Source organism: Octodon degus, unplaced genomic scaffold (genome assembly GCF_000260255.1).
Source record: "Octodon degus isolate 3935 unplaced genomic scaffold, OctDeg1.0 scaffold00019, whole genome shotgun sequence".
Classification (NCBI taxonomy): Eukaryota; Metazoa; Chordata; class Mammalia; order Rodentia; family Octodontidae; genus Octodon; species Octodon degus.
The window spans coordinates 3,933,252-3,956,193 of NW_004524595.1; the positions used below are offsets into that span (position 1 = coordinate 3,933,252).

The 22,942-nt window shown below is 38.0% G+C and overlaps 1 protein-coding gene and 1 pseudogene across 4 annotated transcripts in view; both read right to left on the bottom strand.

The window, feature by feature from the left end:
- Babam2 (BRISC and BRCA1 A complex member 2) overlaps positions 1 to 22,942 on the bottom strand; it is a 506,746-nt gene that overhangs the window by 169,268 nt on the left and 314,536 nt on the right. The gene's annotated exons all lie outside the window — the stretch shown is intronic.
- LOC111815644 lies at positions 9,772 to 13,715 on the bottom strand (annotated as a pseudogene).

Below are 22,942 nucleotides of genomic sequence, written 5' to 3' on the forward strand. Positions count from 1 at the left end.
AAAAAAACAAAAAACTAAATCTGCCTGTTAAGAAGTACTTTGACAAGGAGGTGACATTTGAGGTGAAATTTGAAGGATAACCTTTCTCATGCTAAGTCTCATAACTTAGCACATGTGGTCACACATGCTCAGAAAAATATAGCTGTACTTGCCACAAATATTAAGTTACAAGCATCAAAAAAGGTAGAATTACTAATGACTAGTAGTATATTTCACTAACAAATCTAAGAGTAGGTCTAAAATAGCCAAATGACCTAGGAAATAGGGATGAATATTTTGCTCCATAATATAAATTATCATGTATAGAACAACTCTTTTCATATTTCTTTTATCGTCCACAAACTATCAGGATCATTTGGAACAGCAACTGAGCTGCCTATGACTGACAGCCCCATCTGGTGGTTGGTATGAGGAATTGTATGATACAATTTTCCAGTTCCTATTGTCTTCCCAAGGAGGAAAGAATGAGTAAATCAATTTCCCCATAGTCTCTACTTTCTTCCCTATGGTTCAGTATTCGAGCAGCTGGCCCTTAGAACACAAATATCTGTTTGCAGATTTCCAACAAATATTTATAAAACAGTTATCATTAACACAAGGCACTTTTACATTTACTATCTCAACATCATTACCTCAATCATCTTAATATGAACAGGATGAACATTACATCTGTTGCACTGAAATATAGGGTGCTTTATAAGGAGATGACCCTGCCCTATCAATCAATTATTTGTTTAATAAGTTAAAAATTTCTTATTCTTTCTCTTCAAATTCTTAATTTAATACCTTAGGAGCTGCTCTTCATCTTATATATAAGACAAAAGGCACCATAAGGGCTGTGTTACTTCCAGCTGAACAACTGGAGGCTAAAAGTTGTGATTATAAAGAACTGTCTGCTTTTACAGTTGCTGAAACAAAGCAGCCAAATATTTCAGAATTGTCCAAACATATTTTTCCTTATATTTAATTTAGCTTGCTTTTTCTAAAATGTTGACTTGCAAGATTTTAAAAAATTACACAATTTTATTTTTTGAAATAAAACTTAAATTGTTACAAAAACAAAAGTGATAAAAAGGAGATGATACAGCCAAAGCAAATAGACTATTTAAAGATAACATTTAAAAGGTAAGAATAGCAAGAAAATACTGTAAGGTCACAAGTTTAGGTTTTAAAAAAATATAAAAGAAGTCTGGCATGGTGGCACACATGTTCAAGGCCAGTCTGAACTGCATAGTGAGAACCTATCTCAAAAAGACCAAAACCCCCACAAATATGAAAAATGAAAAGAAAAAATGGCAATAACTGAACCATGTTCTGTGAAAGATCTTAGTTGATTCTCAACTCTATATATTGTATTCATTTATTATATACTTGTTTGAGAAAAGACATAAAGAACACAAATACTAAAAATTTTGCCAATAGTTCCGCTGTTGGCATTTATTCCACATACGTATTTTCTCTGCCACTTTCAGCCTACCTTTTATTAAAACATGCACTAGTGTCAATTTTTTTGTTCTGTAATACAAAATGGTCTGACCATGTGGTCTTTAAAAGGTATGCAATTGTTGTTTTGAATATTCTCTGTGCCTATAAATGATTTAAAAATAAAGACCAGGAGAGGCAAAAGAAGGAGCCAAAAAGAATACATGCAAGACTTAATACACACAAATGCCAGCAAGAAAAGGATTGTTCTTCCCAGGCAAACACCTCTATTATTAAAGACATTAATGGGGGTAACTAGATAAGGCTGTTTCCACTCAGGATATACCCTGCAATGCCAAAAAAAGCACCGCCCTACTATAACCACTCCTGAATACTCAAATCAAAATGTTTCCTTTGAAAAACTCCCACTTGTCCAAGTTTAATGTCATTATTCAACAAAAGCATTCAAGCTAAATTTTCATATTCAGCTTTAGGTTTTTAATCTACAAAATGCCAAGCTTAACACTGACCTCTTTTACCTAGGTGTTGCATACTTTAATATTGCACTTTAAGGCCTTCAGTTTAAAGACACTTGAGAAGTACAAAGTATCATTATCTTAATTACTATTATTATAAGGCTCCAGAGCTTAGATTGGCTATATTCTTAAGTCTAATGCACTAAGTAGTCATGCACAAGCCAGGAAGGTGATTTCCAAGTGTCACGTGTAAGTGCTTTGCTCTTGTACACTTCTGAAGAGTCACGTCCAACAGGCAGAAAATGGTTCAGACTTAGGCTTTAGTAATATTGCTGGGGTCTAACTTTTCTCTGTAACTCTGCTGAATGCCAGAGGAAATATGACCCTACTCCTTCTTTATAAGATTCAAATCAAAGGCCTAAGCTCAATCATGTATGTTTTGAGAACAATTGGGTAATAACTTCCAAATAAATAAGTACTAATGCAGAAATCTTCAAAGTTCAAGGGCCAGTGAGATAGCTCAGTGGACTAAGCTCCTGCTTAGGCAAGTGCAGGGACTGGGGTTTGATACCTAGCACCACATGCTGTGCTGGCCCCCGGGTGTGCTGAGCTGGCCACTCATACTAGGGGTGGTGGCGCATGCCTGCAATCCCGGCGCTGGGAGGCTGAAAACAGGAGGATCACTAGGAGTGCGAATTGCGTAGCTTATGTACCAAATACATTTAGAAAAAGAAATCATCTTCAAAGTTTACTGTGTATTCAACTCCCTAAAGCAACACTGTAGAAATGCAGACTTCTGAGTCCCTCAGGTCTGAAATCTATAACAACACTAAGTAGTTCCTAATGCAGGTGATCTATGGACAACACTTTCGAGAAACAGTGTTCTGTAATTCCACAAATCCAGGTAATCAAACATCAAATTCTGGTATAACATGTTCAACAAAACTTCAGAGGTTTCAAAGACAGCATTACCCAGTGGAACATTATTACTTTTGAACACAGATTCAACTAAACAGGAACTCAGAGGCTAAGATATAGACTACTAATTCCAATGTTTTGACCAAAAACAAATTGAATTCAGAAAGTATTTCAAAACTTCCATGTATTGAAATCCACGTGCATGTGAACAGAATATAGCAGACAAAAACCCATTTAGGAAGCAAAAGTGGCTATTACATAGTTCGTGCTACATTTTCAAATATACAAACTAGCAGCTCAGAAAACAGGTGTGGCAAACAGCAAACCAATCATATAATGCCCAATAAAGAAAACATACGAGCAAAGAAAAAAAAAAAGGGCAATTTGTGAATAAGCCTCTGTAAAGAGAAGCATCCAAGAAACAGGATCCAAAATCTTAATGTGTCTTTGCATTTTTAAATGCTAAAGCCATGGAGGGGGAAAAAAAACCTTCAAGTGAAATGTTATGAAGTGTTAATGTATCTAAGTGTTACCCACTAAGAATAACACACAAAACTGCTCAAGGGTTTCATTACAAAGACAAATACAGAGATAGGAGAGATGTAGCTAAATGGAGGAAAAGATGGCTTTATAGAGCCACAGAACAACCATCACCTACTTCCTATAGTTTTTGCAAGGATGAAATGGGATCATACATGTAAGTCCCCAGTTAAGTTAAAGACCCAAAACTTATGTCAAACTCCTGTGATATATATCAGCAAATTGAGTGGATCACCAATACCTGGTCCTGATAACCATCCCTTAGCACTTTGTTCAATTGCACCTCTTCCACAAGGTCTTCCCTTTCTGAACTCTAACTCTGCAAGAGAAATTTACTAGTGATGATTACACTGGTTTTGGTATTCTGGTATCATGCTATTTTTATAAATTCAAACACCAATACTGCTGCCCTAGCATGATTTCAGAGTGGGAAAGGTTGAGCAGCTCCCTTCATCCTTGGCTCTGTCCAGCTCTTGTTTCCTGGTTATTCCCGTACCCATTCCTGTCTTCCTAGTTATTCAATCTGAATGCCTTCATTGTGGTGAGCCTCCTATCCTTTCCTCACACCTCAGCTCCTGCAATGTTCCCTCTGCATGCCAAGATGAAAAAAGGCTCAGGCTGTACTAAGGAGCAAGAGAAGACCCCCTTGAGGATGAGGTACTTCTTCCCTGGGGAAGCACTAGCAGGGAGAAAAATCAAAGCTTATGTTACTGCCACTGGCCAGAGCAGAGAGCTGCCCTCAATACAGCAGAGTGCTTGACAGCTTGACGCAGGGAAATACTCTGAGCACGGTAGAGGCTCTAAAGCCCTGCTACATACCACAGGGCATTTCCAGGGGGCTCAGGCAGAGAAGCAGTACCCCCCAAACCTCAGAATACATAGCTTTTTATTACAAGCTACTTAACTCAAGAGTCTGGAAACTTAATGAGGTGCACTGCTCAGTTTCTGCTATGATCTTGTGAGAGAATGGAGGAGCAGTTCTATGGGAAAGCTACTATAGTACAGCATAAATGCCTGAGGAAAACGTACCTATTCAGAAAGTTTACTCAGCTAGTCTAACATGATAGATTTACTTGAATTATTCCTTTAAAAAATCGTTCTTTTAAGATAAAAGCAGCCTCCAACAGATGAGGTTTGTCACATTTTTGTGACAGTAAAATGTGATAATCCAGTTAGCACATTACATAAACCTGCCCCTCCTATAAAGGTGTGAGTGCTCAGGAAAAGAAAGAAAAATCTGTGCATGGAGATTAAGGATACTGGAAGGAGGCTGCTGTCTCAAGAAGGATGAAAAAGTTCTAAGAAAAATCTGAGCTAAACTTTCTATTCAGGGAAATACAAAGATATATTAGGCATCCAATACTAAAATTTTTAATTTGTCAAGGAAGGGACCACATTTTATTGAAAGCACTTCTGATTATCTTGTTCTAAATTATAATTATTCTCATGTTTATTATCAAAATGTTAGTAATTTGCAGTGGGGAGACAGCTCAGCAGTCTAAGCACCTGCCTGGCAAGTACAAGGACCCGGGTTCAATCCCCGGCACCAGATGCCATGGTGGTACATGCCTGTAATCTCAGTGCTGGGAGGCTGAGATAGGAGAATTACTACAAGTCCAAGTGGCATAGCAAGACCCTATGCCAAATAAATAAATGAATAAATAAGATTTTTTAGAAAGCAATTAGTCATTAGCTACAGCTGAGCAAGCAGTACAGAAAGATACAACTGAGTAGCAGAAATCCTTTTTTCTACCATCATCCTCCTAGTTACTCACTGCCCCCAGAGTAGCCGAGCTGGTTGGAGCATGGAGCCATGAACTTGACTCCTCAGTCATCCTGAGTCACTGAAGAGCTGCAGACACAGTGTCTCAGAGAAATATAAAAACCTCACATGTGCTCCCTTTAGAACTTGCAGAACAAAGCCAAAAGTCATAGGTAACAGTAAAGACCCTGCCTGCTCCCTACCAATATCAACCATCTTTCAACTACAATATTGCCTTCTGTTGGTCTCTATTTTCTTTAAAAGTGAGACCTCTGGCAGTTGTTAGTCCTATGGCCCTTGTCAAAAATTAATTGGCAAGGACATTGAATGGTAAAAGATTTCTCATCATTCTCAGTCTTAACAGAGTCTTTAAAAATAACATATATCTTAAAGATAAAGAATGAAAGTTCAGATACTGGGAGGGTCCAGTTCAGTTCTTGTATTTTACAGGTGGCAGACTCCAGAGGTGAGGGAACCTACTATCTACAGTCACATGCCTGGAGACACAGGAGAAAACTAAGTTCAGGACACAGTAGTCCTAACTTCCCACCACTGCTCTTTCCCAGCCTCACTTACTGCCTTTCTATAAGAGAAGCTCAGCTCTTTCCAAGCTTTCTAACTGCTCAGCAGTGGGATGTCTATGGACAGGTCCTCTTTAACAGCCACAAACATGCTACAGATTGTTCTGTTAGTTCACCTCAGCTCAACTTGGTTATAAGTTCAAACTTACATCAGAACACTCATCAGCAATTCCATGATCTTAAGAGGAAAGAGAAAGGAGTAAGTTCACTCCTTCTGGCTGTTGTCAGGAAAAAGAAATGGCAATACTCCAGCTCTCCCTCTTCCCTCCGTATAGCCATGTGTCCACGGCATCTTCAATTTGTTACTATAAGCTCTGCAAATGGCAAGAAGAAGACATGTGGGAGAATATACAGAATATGAGCCTTAGAATCAGGCAAGCCCAGATTTCAGTGTCCTTTCCACTTTTCACTTACAGTGTGAGTTGCTTAGCTTGTCTGAAACAGTTTGTTCACTTACAAACTGTAAAACACCAACTACTTCCTACCATTCTTGCAAGGAAAGGACGAAATGAGGTCATACATTCAAGTATATAGTGCCTGGTTCACAGGAGTGCCTCAGATAGATCTGTTCCCTTCTCTCTAATTCTGTTGTGCTTTTTGCTTTTTGTTCTTGAGAAAGGGTAGTCCAAGCTTGCATTGAACTTACCGTGATTCTCCTGCCTCAGCCTCCCAAGTGCTGGGATTACAGGCATGCACTACCATGTTAATATTTAAAACCCATAATTTAACCAGACCCCTCTGCATAATGGAAGATAATATATACTCTGGATGAACAGACACTATATAAAGCAAATGTGATTATTAGCAATCAAGACAAATACCTCAAGGCCTTCATTCACTTTATAAAATATGCGAAGGTACCAATTCATTAATAAATATGCTACATCATGAGCTTGCCAATTTGCAGAAGACAAAGATGTGCTGAAGTGCCCAGAACACTGACTAAAGAAGCTAGAGAGAGGTTAGTTCTCCCTGAGAGAAGATGAACAATGAAACAAGGATCCAAAGAGAATCAGCAGCCACTTACCCCTGAATAAGCAGAGCCTAGGAAAACAACAACAGTACAAGCATCTGACGTAGTTTATGCAAATAACACAAAAAGCCTGTGCTTTTTCTCACTCCAGGCCCACTGGGACTAGTTACGAGAATAAGTAAGTGTGTAAAGTATTGGCCAAGTATTAGCTTTAACTCTGGAAAACAGAGATGAAGATATATGTACTCTACCTAGCCTGCAAAAGTAGGGATAACAATGTGTACCCTATCAAGAATGCAAAAATAATCACCCAGAATATGCTCTATAAAGCAGGAAGCACCATGTAAATGTAAAATTAAATTATTATTACTTAGTCAGCATAAAAAGACTAGGATAAGAAGGCCTCAAAGGGTGATGACAAGGAAGAAGATGGAAGTCATCACTCCTACTGGGAGGACATACGGGAAGGCTCTAAGGAAGTAACATCAAAGAGCTGAGGACAATGTGGCCAGGATTTAGCATGGAGACCATAGCCCATTATGCCAAGGGAACAGGGAAGGCTCTGGTTATAAATAGGCACAATAAGTATTTAAGATACATTGATCTTAATTTCAGAAACAGATGCAATTAAAACATAATAATAATTCTGTAACCAGTTCCCTCCTCCTCCTCCTCCTCCTCCTCCTCCTCCTCCTCCTCCTCCTCCTTTTTTTTTTTTTTTTTTGGTGGTACTGGGGATTGAACTCAGGACTCTGCACTTGTCAGGCAAGTGTTTATTCTACTGAGCTATCTCCCTGGGCCCTCCTCATTTTTACATAGCACAGCACAGCACAGCATAATACAACAGATTGGAGTTCTCTTAAATCCTGTCTTTACTAGGATGAGTTACATATTATTGTCTATTACACCAAAATGCCTTGCTATTAATACTCTGAGCATGGGTCACAGAGTTAACAGGCATTTTTTGCATAGGCCCTATGCCAGTATGAGCTGGACAGCTTTCCATGGATGACGACAGTTCTACAAGACTACCCAGGGGGACAATCATTTATTGCAAGGATACTTGGAAAAGTGAGGAAGAGGAAAGCTCAGGCTGGTACCTGTTCCCCCGGCTCTGAGATGAGGCATGAGTATCGAACACAATGAGGGTCCATTACTCAATGCTGTTCCTGGTGACAGTCCAGATCTGAGTGACAACTGAGTTTGTGTGCTCTGTACTTCTCTTTACTGAAAGAAGATCTGACTGGACCTCTGAGCCTTCTGATGTATGCATTTGTAGTAGGTGAACTAAGTGGGTCCAGTCTACTGCAGCTGGATCATAGCCAGCTTCTCTCCCAACCAGGTGAGCTGTGTAACTGACAGCCACCAAAGAGAAAGAAAAAGGGTGAGGCCTGGTCTCTCAAAATGTGGTCAGGAGGCAATATGGCTTGATAAGCTCCTTCAGTACCTCCAGTTTCCGTGGTAACCTAACTATGTACTAATTGGTTTCCATAGCAAAACATGTTCCAGAGTCCAAATAGCCAACCTACACATACAATTTGGAATGTAATTTATTAGTGGGGAAACTGCCCATAGTTGAAAAAATTAATAAGCTTAAAAAACAGCCTTGGTAACTTTATTGTGGCATCAAAGCAGATGCCTCTGAAAGCCCAGTCGCAGGGCACCATATCAGAGAAGGGGCCAGGGAATGCAGATCTAAAGCATGTCAAGCTGAGCTACAGTACAGCACTGTTTCTCCAGCAGACAATATTCCAAGAGATGGAATCTTGATCTGACAGTAAGGGCCGACAACCACAGAACAAGAGTAAGTATTTCTGGGATCCCTAGAAATCTAAGAACAGAAATAAAATCTTCAAGCAACCTGATAAGGTACTCAGTTTACCATCTAGAACTTCAAGAAAAATAAGTTTTTACCTTCTTTTTTTAAGTGGGGTACAGAGACATACAGGTGGTTTCAGTTATAGGGGTTACTCCCTAGCATGCAAGAGGCAAGGATGCCCAATGCTCCACACTGCGTAGGACAGAACTATCAGACAAAATGAATACAACACCTGCATTGAGACATGTGCTATACTACTGAAAAAAAAATCCTCTAACTGAAAAAAGTTACAATTTTAATGAATTTATCACCTGTTCTTTTCTTCTTTAAAGAACAAAAAGGGGGCAATCTAATATTTTTGAAGGTTTTTATTTCTTTACAGAGTATCACAAGAATGTGGACTTGCAAATGATATAAAGTGTTTAAAATGATTTGTCATAAGGATAGAACTTTAATTTCTAAAATAAGCCAGTGCTCTTTTAAAAAGCAGAAGTCAATAGAGGCACCTGTGTGAGGCTTGCTAGGGTCAATCTGCGCTTGTGCCTATCTGAATCTTGGGGTTCGGAGCCCTTTGGCCAAAGGTCAAGGTCTATGTAGGCTTATCTTCCTCTCTGCAACTACTTTAGATGTTCTGCTTTACATGCAAGCATTAAGGACTGTTATTAAGTGTAAAGGCCCCTAATTTTTCCAGAAAGGCTCTGAATTTTTAGGCTTGGAGTAGCCAGAACTCCAGATCTTCCTCTCTTCTGCTCTTAAGCAAAACTTTGGGTCCAGAACAACCTGCTCAATTCAGAAAAACCTAGTTCAGGGGCCGGGGAGATGGCTCAGTAGAATAAGCACTTGCCTGGCAAGTGCAAGAGCCTGAGTTCAATCTCCAGTTCCACCAACAAACAACAAACACCTAGTTCTAAGACTTTGTTTGGAAGACTTAAAGACCTTTAAATTTAAACTGAACTGAACTAAAAAGTCCTGCATTGTTTTTTCTTAAAATTCCTAGAAATGCTAGAAGTTCGATATATTTAATGGCTCTGGAGATGAAGAGTCAAAACAGGGTCAGAAATGGATTCAGTAGGGCTTGAGCACTTCCTAGACCTAGTTCTAAAAGCCCAGTTTATTCTTAAGATCCCACAATCTAAGCAGCACCCAATTTTTTTTTTCACTTTTCCACTGAGTTTTTATTAAGTTAAGTCATGATTCAGGGTCCCAGGGTAGGCACATCATGTATCCAGTTCTCCTTTACCACCAAGAGAACAGAAGACAGAGAAACAGGTGGAGCCAGTTCAGATCTTGCTAGGAATCATGCCTTCAGCGTGGCAGTCGTTCCCCTCTACGACCCAGGATGTGGGACTGAGGGACTTGTAAACTCATCAGTACCACTTGCAGACAAAGATATCCCCCAGGTAGGTCTGCCTGCAGTTCTCGGTCTGGTTGTGGCTAGGGAAGCAGCTGTCAGAGGGGGCAGTCTTTTAATTCCTGATTTTGGTCTTGATGCCTTCTGCCACAGTGCTGACCTCCTAAATGTGCCCCTGAAGCAGCAAGCAGCTCAATGTGACCCTCAGCTCAGACACCACTGTCAGACGGGCAGCATCCAGTCATTCAGTAGACCCAGCCAGCCCGCGTTCCAAGGTTCACAAACCAGGGACCATATCTTATTAGCAACTCATATTTCCTTCTCTGTAAAGCTTATTCATGGTTTTTGCCCATTTTTCTACTGGATTCTTTCCAGTAAAATTAATTCTCTTCATTAATTTTAATTAGTTATTTATTCAAATCTGAATCCTGTAATAGTTATTTTAATTAGTAATTAATATTTTTACAAGAAATGGCACTTTGGATCTTCATTCAGAGACATGAATGGTCTAATGTAGGAAATGTTGAACATATTCATGGAAAAATATAGTTAGGAGACAAAAACATTAGTCAAAGGAATGTCAACAAGAAGTTTAAGAACAGTAGCTAACTTCAAAGAGCAAGATCAAGAAAGTAAGGTGACAATATACAGAATGGGAGACAACATTTACAAATCACATATCTAAGGAAGGTTTAGTATACAGAATACATATAGAACTATTACAACTCAATAGGAGTCCTGAATTCAATCCCTGGTACCCCCCCCCAAAAAAGAGCAAAGAATCTGAATAGGTTTCCTTTCAAAGAATTTGAAAACATACAACGAAAATTTGTAACTTGAATATGGTATCCATAAATATATATATACACACACATCCATATATTATGTGTGTATGTATCATCCTGCAATAAAATTGAATGAAATACCAATATGTGCCAAAACATGATGAAGCTTAAGAAACTGATGACAACAGAAAGAAGTCACAAAAGGCCATTTATTTTATGACTACACTTATATAAAGTGTCCAGAATAGGCAAAGCTGTAGAGACAGAAAGTAGATTTGTAGTTGACCAGGGCTGGAAGGGTAAAGAAAATAGAAAGTAACTATTAATTGTTGTGGGATTTCTTTTTTGAGATGATAACAATGTTCTAAAATTGACTGTAGTGATGGCTATACAACTCTTGTGACTATACTAAAAACTACTGAAGGTGAGTTGCACATGAATTATATTTGAATAAACCCTTACCTGAAAGAATAAACTGAGGCAAAATAGTAAAGGAGGGCTGGTCACATAAGTATCTCAGTGGATTAAAGTGCTGCCAAGTAGGCGCAGGATCCGGGGTTTTGATCCCAGGGCCTGCCATGCCAGCCCCATCCCTGGGGAGTGCTGAGATGGTGATTGAGACTGGGTATGGTGGTGCACACCTGTAATCCCAGCACTTTGGAGGCTGTAAACAGGAGAATCACTAGGAGTCCAATCTAGTAGTGAGAGCCTGAACACCCCGTAGACCCTTCCCTAAAATACAGGGGAAAAAATTAAATAAATAAATAAATAAATAAATAAGATAGTAAAGGAGAAGAAAAGATTGACAGCCTTAAAGTCACAGTTAAATTTTCATATTTCAGCCATGGCATATTTTCATTTGGGACATGAGGGGTGTCACTAAAACATGAACAGAACATACAACTTGTAAAAGGCAATGAAAGCCAGGAAAAGATAAGGTTGGACCAAACTCAGCTAAAAGTTAAAAGTGTGGATTGAAACAGCAAGTTTGAGATCAAGGAAAATAGATTTTTTTTTTTTTTTTTTTTAATGAGCACACAGTAGGTATACTCCTAGCTCACTCTGTCTTTCCTCTTCTGTATTTCTGTTCTGTCTATCTATCACCTTCTGGAAGTCACACTACATCACAAAGATCAGTGATTCTCAAATGTTCAGTAAGTATAAGAACCACGTGGAGTACCGGTTGAAAGCATAGGTTCCTCAACCCACTTCCTAGACCTTAAGTGAAAATAGTCTTAATTTCCAGGTCAGTGGATTTCTAAAGGGACTTATTCATCAGGAAGTCTGAATCCTCTATGTAAAATTATCTAGAGCAGGGCTGGCCAAATAGCTCAGCAGACTAAAGTGCCTGCAAGCAGGCACAGGGGCCAGGGGTTCTATCCCCAAGCTTGCCGTTCCTGTCCCGCCCCCAGGAAGTGCTGAGAAGGCAACTGAGACTGGGCGTGGTGGCCCTTGCCTGTAATCCCAGCTCTTGGGAGGCTGTAAACAGGTGGATCACTACTAGTCTGATCTAGTAATGAGACCCTGAACACCCTGTAGATCCTTCCCTGAAATACAGACAAATAAAAACAAACAAAAACCAACCAAATTATCTAGGGCAAAGTGACCCTGGAGGACAGCAGCTGAAATAAGATCCCCTCAAAAAGTACGAAGTTGCTTCCTTATAGAAATCTTTAGTTTCTTAATTCAGCTGATCATCCTTACATCTTCTCTACAAGCTTATCCTAAATGAAGTCACTGAGAACTAACACAGCTAGACTATGTCAGGGCTGAACCCCAAACTTGTCTCATTGCAAAGTCATATTCTGAACTCACTTGTGCTGCTGCCTATCACTAGAGACTTCATCTTGATGGAGAGTAGGGACACAAGGATAGAGTAGAATGGCTGTTGAGGGGGGAGACCAAGATTTCACTTATAGCTGAATTATGTTTATCTCACAAGAACTGAAAATCTGGGCAAAGGCAGAATTGGGTTTTGCCCTGGGCATCTCCAAGATATGTCAGTCTTTCAAGCTAAAATGTTGGACCCTTGTGATAAGGCTGTGAAAAGCAGTCTAAAAACATAAACTGAAAAATGTTCTGATCAACAAATCTGTGAGGAAACTGAGAATTGATTAGAAAATATTTGTCTGTTGAATGGAAAGCAACAAAAAGATCAAAGATACAAATGCAGAAATATGCTTTAAATATGCACCAAGTTGGGAGCATCAACCTTCCTTCCAGAGATTAAGGGAAAACAGGAGGTAATCAGAAAAGCAAGCTTGCTGTACAGCACACACTGTATACACATGAACCAAGGGCTAGAGTTTAGGGGAAGACCGGAATAGGATAACTTGAGAGTGTGAAAGGGTCGAAGATTTCATTTCCATTTCTAACTGCTATGTGTGACTTAGGCATGATATCTTACCCAAAAGAAAAAGGGCTCAATGCTGTAAACAAAGAATTCTCTAAAGCTTGACACAGGAAAAATAGGATCTTGAAGGTTCCTAAAGGAGAGTAGACCGATAACCAACTGAGGATGATTTTGCCATCACCCCAAGCCTCTTCTCCACTGTTCTATTCTCAGAGAATACTATAGACATTAATTGTCTAGACAAGGGTTAAGGAGGTACTACTGATACCTCCTGAGTACAGGTCAGGAATACTGCTAAATGTCATTCAAAGAATAGGAGAGCCACTCGTTTCTCCATTTTTTTTTTTTTCAAGCCTAAAATGTGAATATCAGGAAGGTTGACAAACCAAGTACTGGATGACAGGGATAACAGCATGGTGATTCAGACAACTACCAGATGCTCAGCAGCCCCACAACACAATTGTTCATTATATATGGAAGAAGCTTTATCAAAAAAATCGATCAGTTATCAATGACTGTAATTATTATTAAATTTCTTCCAATTTTGTTCTTTTAAATTTTTTTACAAATTAATTTCAATTTCATAATTAAAATAACTACACTTACCCTAACAAAAACTGAAACATTACCAGTAAAGCTAATGTGCCCTGGATGCTTACCCCCAGTCCTGAGGCTGTTCAACTGCCTAGATTCCAGTGGTGCTACCATCACTTGCTGGGTGAATCTCAAAACCATTTCTAACCCTCTCTGAATCTTTTTTTTTTTTTTTAATCAAATGGAGTGCAAAGTAGAAAACAACCTTGTAGGTTGTGAGGACTGAAGAATGAATGTTCCACAACTTCTAAAACAAAGTGAGACACTAAAGGATAACTTCTTTAAGTATCAGTGCTCTTCATGGAAGCTTTTTGGTTTGATAGAATCCCATTTCCTGGTTCTTGGTGTTATTTCTTGTGTACTGAAATTCTGCTCAGAAAGTTTTTGCCTACACTTCTCTCTACTAGTATTTTATCTATTTCATCTTCCCATAGATTAATGTTTCTGTTTTAGTATATAAATCTTTCCTCCATTTTGATTTTAATTTATTATACAGTGAGAGGCAGAGGTCTAGTTTCAATCTTCTGCAAACAAATAACCAGTTTCCCCAACACCACTTGTTGAATAGCTTATCTTTCCTCCAGCCTGTGTTTGGCCCAACTATTTGTTAAAGGTCAAACAGCTGAATGTGTCTGGGCAAGTTTCTATATCCTCTGTTCTGTTCCATTGATCCATGTATCTGTTCTAATTTCAGTGCCATTTTTATCACTATTGTTTTGCAGTATAGCTTAAATTCAGGTATCACTATACCTCCTGCTTTGTCTTTGTTGCCCAAATTGCTGTCTCTTATGGTTCCATATCAATTTGAGGATTGTTTTTTCTAGTTCTATAAACTATGCTGTTGCTATTTTGATTGGGACTGCATTGAATCTGTATAGTACTTTTGGAAGTATGCCATTTCAACAATATTGGTTCTGCATATCCAGGAGCAAAGGACATCTTTCCATTTTCTATGTCCTTTTCAGTCTCCTTCTTCAGAGTACTGTAATTTTCTTTGTAAAGAAATTTACAAAGGTGAAACTTAAATTTCACCTCCTTGGTTAGGTCAATTCCTAGGTATTTCATTTTTCTTGAAGCTACTGTGAATGGTACTGTTTTCACAATTTCCTTCTAATTGAGTTCATTAATGGAGTACACAAACGCTACATATTTTTTGTGTTGATCTTGTATCATGTTAAAACAAAAGAATCAGTCAGTAGAAAGCAAAGAGAGAACCTAAAGAAAGGGGAAAAATTTTACTAGCTACTTCTCTGCATTGATATCTAGAATATACAAAGAACTCAAAAAAATTATATCACCTATAATTAAAGTGCCCAATCAAGAAATGGGCAAGAGAAATGAACAAACACCTCATAGAGGAAAAAAGCACAAATGGTCAGCAAACCATTAAAAAACATTCAACATCTCCAGCCATTAGAGAAATGCAAATTACAAGAACCCTAAGATTCTTACTCTTGAAAGAATGGCAGTCATTAAGAAACCAAACAATAACAAATGCTGATATGGCTGGGGCAAAAAAGGAAATCTCCTACATTGTTGGTGGGAATATAGACTAGTACAATCATTATGGAAATCTGTATGGCGATTTCTCAAAGAATTGAAATTAGAAATTTCATATGACCCAGCCATCCCCCTTCTCGATATTTTCCCCAAAGAGCTTAAGACATCATACTACAGTGATATATGTTTATGCTTAACAATGTTTATAGCAGCATAACTTGTAATAGCTAAGTCCTGGAAACAGTCTATATACTCATCAACAGATGACTGGATAAAGAAAATGTGATGTACACATAAAATGGAATGCTTACATGGCTATAAAGAATGAAAAATCTGAGATATCAGTAGAAAAATGAACGTCCCTGGAAAGTATAATGTTGAGTGAAAGAAACAAGACATATAAGCTTAAATACCGTATGGTATCTCATTTAAGTGAGGCAAAGTATAAAGAGAATTGTAAAGGATGGACAGAAAAAAGGGGACAAGAGGATGGATCTCTAACAATAGCAAAAAGAGCCAATGGAACAGAGTAAGGAGTGACAAAAAGGAAGTAAGAATAAAAATATGACATGTACTGGAACCTGATAACTTCAATTAACATATACACATGTCATAACATGAGCTAAGATTAATAATGTCAACAACAATGAAAATTGGGATAGGGCAATGGAAGGGGAGGGAGGAAGGGGCAAGGGAAGGGGAAATGGATTTAAAAAAGAAAATCTGTAGTATATACAGGTAACTATTCCCCAAGATTATTAACTATAGGCCTATAGTACATTTAGATCTCTAAATATTTTCATCCTATGTAACTGCAAGCTTGTGCTCTTTAACATACTTCTCCCCACTTTCTTGCCTTTATTTTCTTAAAATTTTATTTTGGCACATGTTTATAATACATACTGTTTACAATCATCTTAGGGAGTAAGCACACATACTTCACATATCTTAGTTCTTTTTGTTCCCCTTCCTTCCTCCCTTCACTTTTTCTCCATCTCTAGATCCCATGCCCATTAGTAAAAGAACTGTTTCCTACTGTATTTTTTTTCAAAAATCATTTTAGCTTGTATGTCCAATTTATTTCACTTAAAAGTATGGTCTCAAAATGCATCCACTTTCTTACAAATGACTCAAGTTTATTCTCTTTACAGCAGAGTACAACTTCCTTGCTTATGAATGCCATGTTTTCTCTTTTCACTCATCTGCTGATGCATATACAGGCCACATCCATGATTCAGCCATTAGGAGTTCTACTGCCATAAACATGCGTGTGCTCATATCACCTGGGTATGACGCCCTTAATTCTTTTGGGAGGATATTTAAAAGGAGAATAGTTAGGTTGAATGAAATTTCTATGTTTATTTTTATTTTGTTTTACTGGCAGAACTGGGGATTGAACTCAGGCCCTAAGTGCTTATTCTACTGAGCTATCTCCTCGGTCCCTTGTTTATTTATTTATTTATTTTTAACCCTGCCTTTCTTGACCCTAACAACCACTATTCTATTCTCTGTTTCTATGTAGTGGACTCTTTAAAAAAGATCTCATAGACAAATGAGAGTATACAGTATTTTTCTCTCCGTGCCTGACTTACTTCATTTGGTTTCCTTCCTTATGGCTGAATAATATTCTCTTTCTGTGTGTGTGTGTGTGTGTGTGTGTGTGTGTGTGTGTGTGTGTGTGAGAGAGAGAGAGAGAGAGAGAGAGAGAGAGAGAGAGAGAGAGAGATCTCTTTATACAATCACAATGTAAATGAACTTTCTGGCACATAATCCTAACATAATGAAAATAATACAGATCACTAAAACATCTAATATCTACACAAATATTCTAAGGGGCTTAAATTACTATATGAACAAAATACCTAAAAATTTAAAGTGACATTTTTAAAATCTGTTTTTGGAACCGGTGTGGTGGCGCATGCCTGTAATCCTCAGTAATGAGGAGGCTGAGATAGAAGGATCTCTGTGAGTTCAAGAATAGCCTCAGGAGTACAAAAGTGAGTACAAGGCCAGCCCAAACTGCATAGCAAGACCCAGAATAAAAAATAAATAAAAAGTAAAAAAATCAGTTTTTGCAAGGAATCTCAGTATAATATTACAGTTAATAAATCCTTCAAAACTTCCAAAACTTTTTTTAAAATTTTTTTTTAATTTTAAAACACAAATTTGTCATACTAAATTCTGAGAAAGTTCAAGTTAGGGGGAAAAAGTACTAGGTTAGAGAAAAAACTGAAAACATGAAAGTGTTATCACCATTTGGTCATAAACTTCTTTTCTCAGAGAAACATGGCAATAAAAATCTGTTCCAGGATGAAAACTTGGCACAAAACAACTCACTCTTACATCATACTTTTTAAAGTTTAGGGTGGAGTAGGGAGGGGAGGGATTAAAAGGCACGATGGGAAAGTTCTTTACATGTAGGATAAAAACACTGTGAGTAAAATAAAATGTCCACTGATGCACAGAATGTCTTAAAAGTAATGATCTGGTTCAGCTAACATTTAGCAAGGTTGTAGATTTCAGACTTTTTCAAGAATGACCTCTATTTTGTTGAAACTATGGAGGATGATATCTACTGATGGGATGGATATTCACTACCTCTTATGGTCCTATTTTAACTCATCATCTGTTCAACTGAAGTCTACCCCACTCAACAAGTCATTAGACCTGCTAGTGAAAGACAGTGCATTTGAATTTTAACAAATAGAGAAAAACTCTACTATAATCATTAGTTTGTTATTGTGAGACTCAATCAGACACACTGGGATCAGATTACATGCTTTCTAATAAAAACTCTACACTGTAAAATCTGACAACACTAGTATTAGATCTTCCCTCCAAAAACAACAGCATAAGTTCCATTTTATATAGGAATATTACACGTTAATTGCCTTAGTCATTACCCACATACACCCAACACATGTAATCAAAAACCAGGCTATTATTTTAGGCACTAAATAATTACACTTTGAAACCAAGCTATGGACAAAATATACCAGATAGTTTTTAGGGAGAAATTTTAAAAATTTTATTCTTAAAACCCAAATGGCATATCTACTTACCACATCTACACTATTTTAAAACCTAGATAAATGATATTTAATTAATATAATAGGCCCATTCACATATTCCTGTGTAGACAGAAATCCACTGTCATGAAAAACGGTGGAACATCTGGGAGCCAGAAGCCCTGAAGAAGTGATACAAATCACAAAAACTTTATCAAGGTCATGACTGAAACTCCAGAAGAAAACACCCAAGTTCTAGCTACAGCATCCTGGATTTTTGCTCCTTCTGGAGTTCTTCTGTCCCCACTACCAACCAGATTAGGAAACCTGGGCGTTTGCTAGGCAAAGAGGCAAGAGAGTGGCACAGCTTTTCATGAATCTGTCATCACACTTAAGAGACTAAACAATGGGGTAAAAGCTGTTTCCTAATATAGTTATTATGTTAGCTATTTTGAAAGAAAGAAGTTAAAATGTATTCTTGTGCAAGTAAATATCAATAAATTTGAACAAAGGATTTTTGGAAAAATGATCATTCATTTTTCCAATCTGTTGGCTTCATGACACACCAACGCCTTAGATTCAGAACAACATGTTTACTAATTGATTGCACACTAATAAAGTTTGTCTAAAGACAGAATAATGCTGTGTGTGCTGCACACATACACATATATTTGTTATAGACCAAATGGATATTTATATCACCCTACAATTCCTATGTTGAAGCCCTAACCCCCAAAGTGACGGTATTAGGAATTAGGGTCTTTGGGAGGGTGATTAGGTTGTCAAAGTCAAAAGAGTATATTTCACCATGATGGGATTAGTGCCCTGTGAAGGAGAGGAAGAGATACCAGGGCTGCCTCTTTCTACTCTACAGTGTTGATAATTATCATTTCATTATTTTCACCTTTTCTATACATTGTTGTCTACTTCCATCAAAAGTTTGATGTATAAGACTATAGGGAACATAATCAAAACAACAGGCTAGAAACATTTAAAGACTAGATAGGATTCAAACTTCAAGATGGCATGAGAAAGAAAGTGCTGGAATTTGATAACAGGCTAGGTATAAGTGGGAGGAAAAAAGCAGCAGCATGCCCAGAAGATGCATGAAGAAGCACTGAGTTAGATAAAGCTGATGAGTGATCATTTATGAGAAAAAATAATTAGCTTTGCTTTTAAGCAAGAGAATGATGAGATTAGATTTACGTATTAAAAAGACTACTCTGCAGTGTGGCAACAGGTTGAAGTGGAGAAATAAGTCAACAGTCCAATTAGGGATGATAATAGCTCAGATAATTGATCTTACAGGATATGAATTTAATCAAAAAGCACAAGAAATAAAAGAGTTTCAACAACCACACATTTAGGACATCACTAAGATGTTATTCAGGGCCAGCCTGATAGCTCAGTGGACTAAAGCGCCTTCTTAGGCAGAGCGCAGTAGCTAGGATTCGATCCCCAGCATGCTGTGCAGGTGCTGGCCCTGCCCCCTTAGTGCACTGAGTGATTGAGACTGGGCGTGGTCGCATGCACCTGTAATCCCAGCACTTGGGAGGCTGAAAACAGGAGAATCACTGAGTCCGATCTCTGTAGTGGGACCTGTAGACCCTGTAGGCCCTGTCCTAAATAGAGGAGAAAAAAAAAAAAAAAAAAAAAAAGATGTCATTCAGAGTATATCCACAATCCTAGTCAGTCACCTGAAAAACTGGAACAATCAAGACAAGACACAGGCAGACATTGAGCTACTAGATAACCTAGAGACCTCCTGCTACAGACAACCTAAAATTATTGGGAAAAAAAAATGTTGATGTATTTGGTGCAGGGTCTCACTACACAGCACAGACTTGTAGTGATCCTCCTATTTTCAGCCTCCCCAGCACTGCAATTACACATGTGCACCGCCATGCCCAGTCTCAGTGGCCAGCTCAGCATGTGGGGCTGGGGATCAAACTCCAGTTCCTATGCCTGCCTTAGCAGGTGCTTAGTCCACTGAGTTATCTCACCGGCCTTAATGTGCAAAAATTTTAAACAAATATCGAAAGTTACATTCCCCTCCAAATTAAGAAGAATCCTCAGAAGTACCTATAGCTTAGATGTCCAGGACATATGAGACACAGGGAACTATAAGTGCGGCGAGTCTTCTTAGAGAAGACAGGACAGCACAGCATATGTGTATGGCCTGTCCAACAAAAAGGCACAAAGGGTATTGAGCAAAAAGTGACAAGGATCAAACTTTGTTTTAGGAAACTTAATCTGGCACAGAGTAAGCTACACAGAGATGTGAAAAGGCCAGGGAGGAGGGAAGAGATGAATGTGGGAGCATAATATGGAAGCAAAATCTACTTCCACTTGTTGAGACAGAAAACAATGCCAAGGGGAAGGTCAAAAATGGGATGCCTTGGTTTCATGGTTGAGGTCATTAAAAGAATGATAATGCTATTAATGAAAATAATGTAGGAGAAGGTAGATTTTGGAGATAGGAGAGAGGCAGTGTTAGATAATAATTTGTACTTTACGTATCAGACTTGAAGCTACAGTGATGGTTCTGGCTTGAGAGAGTATAGAAGGCATGAAACAAAGAAATCTAGAATAAGGATCTTAAATGAGACATGGACTGGGGTTAGGAGGGTATGTTACTCTTAAAGCTATAGTTAAACTTGTTTCTGTACATTTTCCTGGAATAAAGCCTACGGCTCTCACAAGATTTTCAGATTTCAGTCTGTGTTACTGCTATTCCTTTAAGCATGTGTCAGCTTTGCATACAATAAATCTTCAATATTCTGCAGTTTCATTTTGCATGTAGGTGTCCATTTCTTTTATTTAGTCAATTAGCAACTCATTGTACTCCCTCTACTATAAGAAATATTGGGACTTCCACAATCTAATTTTTTTGCTTCTACTTATAACATGAACTGGTGTTTTTGTTAAATACCACTTCATATCTCAGACTCCCCACTGAGAAATATCTTCCTACTTGTGAATAAATATAAATCAACAACGACTGCATAAAAGTTATCATAAATGATCAATATTTAGATCTCTGCTGTTGAAAGATAATAGTAAACTTCTCATCTATATAGTAGCAAAAACTACTCAAAACGCTTGCAATGTTTAGCAGAAATGCATTCAATAAAAACATATCATATAGTTTTAAAGCTATCATCATACTTTCATGTAAAAAAGTAAAATTTAAGAGAAATAAGGCACAAAACAGCCCTATGCCAGTAAACAACCCTAAGATGAACATAAGGGTCAAGCAAGTTTAAGAAACATGGACCAGACTGATTTGAGTTATCACAGATGTGTATACATCTTCTTTCTAAATACATTTTCTGCCTGAAAAAAAACTAAATAAAAACATTGCACCATAATGTTTCAAAAAATGTATTTTGAGACTAATTTTCTCCAACTGAACTCCATTTGTTTTAACGCTTTTTTTGTTTAAAGGATTATCTCTTGATCTTTTGGGAAACACAAGCAAGACAAAGGGACAAACTCATTAATGAAAACTTGCTGAACTTTTCAGAATTCCATTAGAAGTAACGAAGAACCCCTTGGCCCTGCTCCCAGACTAGTAAAATGAACATCTCAGGTCCCTAGAAGCTAACACAGCTTCTTCCACCAAAACGTAATACACATCTCCCCTGACAGCTGGTCGTCCTCGCATACTTGGAGTGTATATTTATCAAAGGAAAAAAAGCTCTCCAGGAGTACAATATTTATTATAGGATTATCTGAGTGACTCAAGTAAACATGAGTAAAGCTAAATTAGACCATGTTTACTATGATGTGTTATTGCTTAAATCCTGACACAAAATCACCTCAAGAGATCTAAGGATGTCTTTCAGACAACTGATAAAGGATTTTTTAAAGGTAAGAATTTTCTTTCAAGTCTATCTTTGCTGAGGTATGTAATTTCTCTAATTATTCTAAATTCTTCTGAATATCTAAAATGAAAATGATTCATTATATTAGATGTTGAATTGAGTAGTACACATAAGTAAAATCACAATATAATAATTCACGTATTCCATTAAAAACGTATTTCATCTGATTTATCTGAATATCCTTATTCAACCAAGATTTTAAGTAGCATTATTTTATTTCAACTCCCTTTACCCTTTTTGTAGGTTTTTATCAAGCTCTAGTATATTTCAGGCTCTGTGGATTACAGATGGCCACGTGTCCTCAGAGACCATATCTGTTGCTAAGCACAGAGTGAGGTAAAGGCAGGAGAAAAGGGTCTGGAGAAGCCATAGGAAGAGGCAAAGAAGAGTCATATGAGACCAAAACCATATTTATCACCTCTAAGTTTTGTCTGAGAAATCAATTCTAAAAAAATAAAGTTCTGCCTCATAGAAACATGCCCAGGGGACCACAAAGGAAACAGCCTACTGACTAGCCACAGACATAGCAACAAGAAACAACTATGGCAGCCTGGCAGCCACTTGCCTTTCCAGGCACAGAGATTCAAATATCAAAGATTTTTGTTCCTCCAGGTATCCCATCCATAAGGAACAGGGCTGAACTCAGGCAGGGGCCAAGTCAGGGCCAGTTGGGCAGAAGATGGGCCATGGTTCACTGGACCTCAGCTTATGGAAACAGACTGAGCCCTTTAGGGGCTTATAGTCCCAGAAGACAGTATGATAAGAGAGGCATGGACAGGAAGGAACAGTGTATCATTTGGGGGGAGCAGGCAAGTTTTGGCAAAGTTCTACCTCCTTCTACCTTTACAAGGAGATCTAAAAGAAGATCTGTAAGAATGAACAGTAACAGGAAAGAGAAATGTACCAGTGTTCTCAAGGGTAGTTTGAGCAACACATACAGGAAATCATGAAAATCTCAGATTGGTTATTAAAC